Here is a 7518-nt window from a genome sequence, read left to right on the forward strand (position 1 = left end):
TACGGGTTCACTGGGAACGAAGTCTTGCCAGTCGACCAGGTCCGGCTGGCTATCTCATTAGGAGAGGAGCCGCTCAGAAGGACAAGGACCACCAGCTTCATCGTGGTTGATGCTCCTTCGGCGTACAACGTTATCTTGGGGCGACCGGCTCTCAACGAGTTCCGGGCGGTCGTCTCTACCTTCTGCCAGAAGATCATGTTCCCGGTGGAAAATCAAGTAGGGGAGGTGCGGGGAGACTAGCTGGCAGCTCGAAGATGCTATGTGGAGATGGTCCAAGCCGAAGCCAAGTCCGCTCGGAAAGTGCCGCGAGTCGAGGTAAATACTATAACCAAAAAATCACCTTCTTTGGTTTATGAAGAAAAGGAGGAGGTGCAGATTGACTGTTCCCGACCGGAGGCCACCACCTTCATAGCATCCGACCTGGAGGAGAACCAGAAGGAAAAGCTGATCAAATGTCTCCAGCGAAACCGCGACGTCTTCGCTTGGTTGACCAAGGAGATGCCAGGGGTCTCGCCAAGCGTAGCGCAGCACGAGCTTCACGTCCGACCAGACGCTCGGCCGGTGAAGCAAAGGAAGAGGGACTTTAGCGTTGAGCAGAATGTCATTATCCGGGAGGAGGTAGAGAAGCTTCTGGAGGCCGACCACATAAGGGAAGTGCAATTCCCGAGTTGGCTCGCAAATGTGGTACTGGTCTCCAAGCCGGGCAACAAGTGGAGAGTCTGCATCGATTTACGGGACCTGAACAAGGCCTGCCCGAAGGACTTCTACGCCCTACCTCAGATCGATCAACTGGTGGACTTCACGTCTGGGTGCGAGCTAATATGCATGCTGAATGCATACCAAGGCTACCATCAAGTGCCGCTCGCCCGGGAAGACCAGGAGAAGGTCAGCTTCGTTACGACGAACGACACCTACTGTTACAATGTAATGCCGTTCGGGTTGAAGAATGCAGGAGCCACCTACCAGCGTCTGATGAACAAGGTATTCAGGGAGCAGATCGGACGCAACTTGGAAGTATGCGTGGATGACATACTTATCAAGTCCTTCCGGGCGGCAGATCTCTATGCGGATATGGAGGAAACTTTCCAAACATTGAGAAGATACGGAGTCAAGATTAACCCTCAGAAGTGCCTGTTCGGAGCAAAAGGCGGGCGCTTCCTGGGCTACATTGTGACCGAGCGGGGCATAGAGGCGAACCCCAGCAAGATAAAGGCATTGTAAGACATGGCGCCTCCTAGAAATCTTCGGGAGGTACAGCGTCTCACCGGTATGATAACGGTGCTGTTAAGGTTTATTTCTAAGACCGCCGACCGGAGCCTACCGTTCTTCAAGATTCTACGTAAAGCTACTAAGTTTCAATGGGACGGGGAGTGCGATCGGGCATTCAAGGAATTGAAGACTTACCTGAATTCCTTACCCGTGTTGGCAAAACCAGCCGTAGGCGAGCCACTCCGCATTTATTTATCTTCAACCGAGCATGTTGTGGGCTCGGCATTAGTAAGGCCGAATGGCGAAGAACAACCTGTGTACTTCTTAAGTCATATCTTAAAGGATGCTGAGTCTCGCTACACCGGTCTCGAGAAGTTGGCCTTCGCCTTGGTCCTTGCCGCTCGGAGGTTGCACCCTTACTTTTTAGCGCACACCATTATTGTGATGACGAACAGCCCATTGGGAAGGGTACTACTAAACCTTGAAGCATCCGGACGGCTCATCAAGTGGACGACGGAGCTAAGCGAATTCGACATCCAATACCAACCCTGCTCGGCGATCAAGGCACAGTCCTTGGCAGATTTCGTGACTGAGATACAAAAGCCCGATCCCGAAGCTACATGGAAAGTATATGTGGACGGATCGTCCACTCGGCTCGGAAGTGGAATTGGGATTCTGCTACTTTCGTCTTAGGGAGAGCGGATGCATTTGTCCGTCCGGCTGGACTATCGGGCAACAAATAATGAGGCAGAGTACGAAGCCCTCATAGCCGGACTGCAGGCCGCACGACATGTTGGAGCCAGCCGGGTGGTGATCCACTCGAATTCCCAGCTAGCCGCTCAACAACTCATGGGCGCCTTTGAGATAAACGATGCAAGACTCAGGCTGTACGCGGAGGCCTTTGAAAAACTCAAGACTAGCTTCACCGAGGTGGTGGTCCAGAAGATACCCTGAACGGAGAACCAGGTGGCAGATGAATTAGCCAAGCTCGCAAGCTCGATATCGCCGGTCATCATCCATCAACCAATCGAGCAAGTATCCTTGGTAGCACACGTGGACCAGATGGAAGGCCTCACATTCCCGAGCGACTGGAGAATAGCCATCATGGAGTTTTTGTGCTCAGGTGCCACGCCGTCCGATCGGGATGAAGCCCAGCTACTTAGGAGGAGAGCTGGCCGGTTCATGCTCATCGGAGATCAGCTTTACAAAAAGGCATTCTCCCGACCTCTGCTGAAGTGTGTCAGTTCGAAAGACGCCGAGGACATTCTCCAGGAGGTACACCAAGGATCTTGCGGAGGTCATCCGGGCGGACGGTCTTTGGCTAGGAAGATCCTGCTGGCCGGATACTTCTGGCCAACTCTACACGACGACGCTGCTCGAACCGTCACAACATGTCTTTCTTGTCAGAGGTACCACAGTTTCTCTCATAGGCCGACAGAGGAAATGAAAGCGTCCACAGTGTCCTGCCCATTCGACCAGTGGGGCATGGACATCGTAGGACCTTTCCCTATGGCGATTGGACAACGGAGGTTCCTATTGGTGGTAGTCGATTACTTCTCCAAGTGGGTGGAGGCTGAGCCATTGGCCAAGATAACCGAGCAGATGATCAAGAAATTCATCTGGCAACACATCATCTGTCGGTTCGACATTCCTCGTCGGCTCGTGTCAGACAACGGGCGACAGTTCGTCGGAAAGCAGCTCGAGAAATGGTGCAAGGGATATGACACTGAGCAGCACTTCACGTCTGTGGCGTATCCCCAAAGTAACGGTCAAGCCGAAGTAGCCAACCGGGAGATCCTTCGAATTCTTCGGGCTCGACTCGACCACATGGGAGGAAGCTGGGTGGACGAGCTGCCCGGAGTCCTATGGGCCATCCGCACAACCCCTAAAGAGGGAACGAGAGTAACACCGTTCCACCTGGTGTATGGAGGCGAGGCGGTCATCCCAGTCGAAGTCGGCGTAGAGTCCGTCCGGATCCAGAACTACGACGAGGATAATTCTGAACGGAGGCAGCTAGAATTGGACTTGATCGACGGGGAGCGAGCCAAAGCGTCCGCCCGGCTGATGGCCTACAGGCAAAGAATGAAGCAGAACTACAACCGCCGCGTGATTCCCCGAGCATTCCAGGTGGATGACTTGGTCTGGAAGAAAGTGAAGCCGGTCGGGGATGTAGGCAAGATGGAGGCTCCCTGGGCAGGACCCTTCAAAGTCGTCGAGAAGCTCCGATCGGGAGCCTACTACTTAGAGGATGAGGATGGACGGCGGCTGGATAGGCCATGGAGTGCAAACCACCTCCAGCCCTATCGGGCCGGATGAAAGGTGCGCCGATGTAATATATTTCATGAATACTCCGTTCGGCTGTATCCTTTGGCTCCAGGAATGAAAGTTATAAGAATAAAGCAAAGGCTTGAGCAATGTGCGCCAAGTGGGTAGCTGCATGAAGGTGTGGTGAAGATCCCGTGCCGTTCAGCCGGACGTATATTATCCATGCCACGGGCTCGATGCCGAAGACCGTCGAGCAGCGACATTAAATCTTAGAGTCGAACCGGCGACTATAAACCCCCCGGCTTGAAGATCGTCGAGCAGAGACGTTAAATCTTAGAGTCGAACCGGCGACTATAAACCCTCCGGCCTGAAGACCGTCAAGCAGCGACGTTAAATCTTATAGTCGAACCGGCGACTATAAACCCCCCGACCTGAAGACCGTCGACGTTAAATCTTAGAGTCGAACCGGCGACTATAAACCCTCCGGCCGAAGACCGCCGAGAAATGACGTTAAATCTTAGAGTCGAACCGCGATTATAAACCCTTCGCCTCAAGACCGCTGATGACGTTAAATCTTAGAGTCGAACCGGCGACTATAAACCCTCCGGCCTGAAGACCGTCGAGCAGCGACGTTAAATCTTAGAGTCGAACCGGCGACTATAAACCCTCCGGCTTGAAGATCGTCGAGCAGTGACGTTAAATCTTAGAGTCGAACCGGCGACTATAAACCCTCCGACCTGAAGATCGTCGAGCAGCAACGTTAAATCTTAGAGTCAAACCGGTGACTATAAACCCCCTGGCCGGAAGACTGTCGAGCAGCGACGTTAAATCTTAGAGTCGAACCGGTGACTATAAACCCCCCGGCCGGAAGACCGTCAAGCAACGACGTTAAATCTTAGAGTCGAACCGGCGACTATAAACCCTCTGGCCGGAAGACCGTCGAGCAGCGACGTTAAATCTTAGAGTCGAACCGACGACTATAAACCCTCCGGCCTGAAGACCGTCGAGCAGCGACGTTAAATCTTAGAGTCGAACCAGCGACTATAAACCCTCCGGCCTGAAGACCGTCGAGCAACGACGTTAAATCTTAGAGTCGACCCGGCGACTATAAACCCTCCGGCCGGAAGACCGTCGAGCAGCGACGTTAAATCTTAGAGTCGAACCGGCGACTATAAACCCTCCGGCCTGAAGACCGTCGAGCGACGACGTTAAACACTAGAGTTGGACCGGCGACTATAAACCCCTCGGCTTGAAGACCGTCGAGCGGCGACGTTAAACTCTAGAGTCGGACTGGCGACTATAAACCCCCCAGATGAGGCAGCGTCGCGTTGAAGGATTTTAGCGAGACACTAGCAAAAAGTCCATGAAAAATGGAAAGTCGTTTGACCAATCGGCGCGGTAAAGAAAAACACTAAGCGAAAAGCTCATAGAAATCCCAGGGAGTGGAAGGTCGTTTGACCGATCGACACAGTAAAGACAAACACCCTAGCGACAAACGCAGATGGTCGTTTAACCGATCGGCAAAATTAAGAAATTCCCTGCGGGAAAAAGGTCTAGCGACCGGTCGGCATAGTTAAAAGGAACACTCGAAATGAAAGGCTAGCACAACAAGAGTGGGCGTTCATTTAAAATTAGCATTTAAAAGTTACAGACGCCACATGAAAATTAAAGTCTAGCCGGTTGGAAGAATTACTGAAAATACTTCATTCAAGGAAGTCAAAAATATGCTTTGGGATGGTGGTGAGAAGCGCCGCATGCTCCGTAGCAGGGATTACCACAGACTCGGGGAGCTGACCCTTGGACTTCAGATAGTCCACCGTGGCGGTGATGGCCAACTCGAAGGTGATGACCAGCCGGTCGCACACCTTCTCCACAAACTCCGCCGAGCGGATGTAGTTTTGCCTCAAGGCGGCGACGTGGCCCGGCTCCACCTCTTGGTACTCTTTGAAGGCGGCACGAGAAGCATCAAGAGCCTCCTGCAAGGCCTTCAAATCGTCCTTGAGTTTGGTCACCTCCTCCGAACGGCCTTTCTGCTCCCCTTCTAGCAGCTCGGCCAGCTCATTCACACGGTGCTGCAGAGCTCGTGCTTCCACATTCTTCTTTTCTAGATCAGCGATGGCGGTGTTTTCCCGAGTGGTGGCGAGCTCAATTTTGTGGTCATTACTTTTGACCTGCTTGTTAAGCTGGTCTAGCATGGACGCCTGGTCGGCCGTGTTCTTTCTCTCGGCCTCTAACAGTTCCTTGGTTTTGTCGAGCTCCTTCTGCAGCTCGGCATAAAAAGGGCCTCGCGAAGAAGACGAGCCGCCCTGACTCTTCAACCTCTTCAGCTCCTCCTCCACCATGGCCAAGCGGTTGGAGATAACAATCTCTTCCACCCATCGCTGATATACACAGAAAGGTTAAAAGGCCGACCGGGAAAACTACATAAAGAAGAAATAAACCTTACCCTTGTGGATTGCTGCATGTGGCTGTCAGCTAGCTTGTCGAGCGGTATCATGGCCACACGGGCCCGAGCGTCCACCCACATCTCTGCAAGGGGCCCCTTCATAGTGATCATGTGTTCGGGAGTCGTCGGCCGATCGGACTCGGCCATGAATGCCTCAGTAGGGAGGTGCAGAGTGGCCCTGATAGTACGGCGCCGACCCGGAGTCGTTTGAGTAGACGCCAAAGGATCAGAGACCGGGCTGGACAATGTGGACAAAATGCCCGAGTGGAGGACTCGGCGTGGTGCGGGAGGAAGGGAGCTAACCGGCATCGCTTCGATTGGCACCGCGGGCGCATCCAGCTGAGAGGGAGTCCGGTCGGAGGAGAGCGCCTCCACCGATGGTACTTTGCCACGTTGAGAGGCGGTGGCTATCCGCTCAGACGCTTGCACCGCGGAGGTTGTGTTGGTTGCTACTCGGAAAGCCTAGAGGTTTCACTGTACAAAAATTTTGTACAAAGGTCTGAACCTTTTTCTAGCTACCATGTGTTCTTTTAAATTAAATTTTGGATCGCCTGCGGAACTTAACACGTTTGATCCAAAACTTAATCTATTTGTTCTTTTAGGTTTTGACTTGGATCTCCTGCGGAACTTAACACGTTCAATCCAAATCACCTAAGTTATTAATTCCATTAAATATTAATTTCCATAATTGGTTCCCAGTACTGACGTGGCGAGGCACATGGCCTTCTTGGATATGGGAGTAACCACCACCGACTAGACAAAACCATTTATAGAAAGATAATATTTAATTTCCTAAAATAACTTTAGGTTAACCAAAAGAACAATCAAATCACAAGGAAAAGAAGAAAACATAAGAACACTACATCGAAAATAAATTCGAAATACTAGAATCGTAAGCCTCTTGTATTTGGTATTATTTCCAAAAATAACTAGTATGATGCGAAAAGGAAAAATACTAGTTATACCTTTTAGAAAGACCTCTTGATCTTCTACCGTATTCCTCTTCTAACCTCGGACGTTGTGTGGGCAACGATCTTCCGAGATGAGAACCACCAAGCACCTTCTTCTTCCTTCTAGGTTTCGGCCACCAAAATTCTCCAAGAGAAGTAGAGGTCCGGCCACCACCACCAAGCTCCAAGGGATGCAAGAAATAAAACCTCCTTTCTCTCTTTCTTCTCCTAGCTAGAACCGACCACCATCAAGAGCTCCAAGAGGGATTGCCGCCGGCCACAAGAAGAAGAGAAGAGGAAGAAGCTAGGGCCGGCCACCAAGGAGGAAAAGAGAGGAAGAATAGAATAGAGTTGTTCACCATGAAGCCTTCTCTACCTCCTCTTTTATAATCCTTGATCTTGGCAAATAAGGAAATTTAATTAAAAACTTCCTTAATTATTTTGCCATGAAAAAGAAAATTTTATTTAATTAAAAATAATTTCCTTTTTACAAATACAATGGCCGGCCACACCATTCCACAAATCAAGGAAATTTTAATTCACACAAGAATTAAAACTTCCTAATTTGCTTTCGGAAATTTATAAAAATTTCTCAAATAATTTTTCCCTTCATAGTGGTTAATAAAAAGGAAATTTTATAAATTAAAA

Source organism: Zingiber officinale, chromosome 7A, assembly GCF_018446385.1.
Source record: "Zingiber officinale cultivar Zhangliang chromosome 7A, Zo_v1.1, whole genome shotgun sequence".
Classification (NCBI taxonomy): Eukaryota; Viridiplantae; Streptophyta; class Magnoliopsida; order Zingiberales; family Zingiberaceae; genus Zingiber; species Zingiber officinale.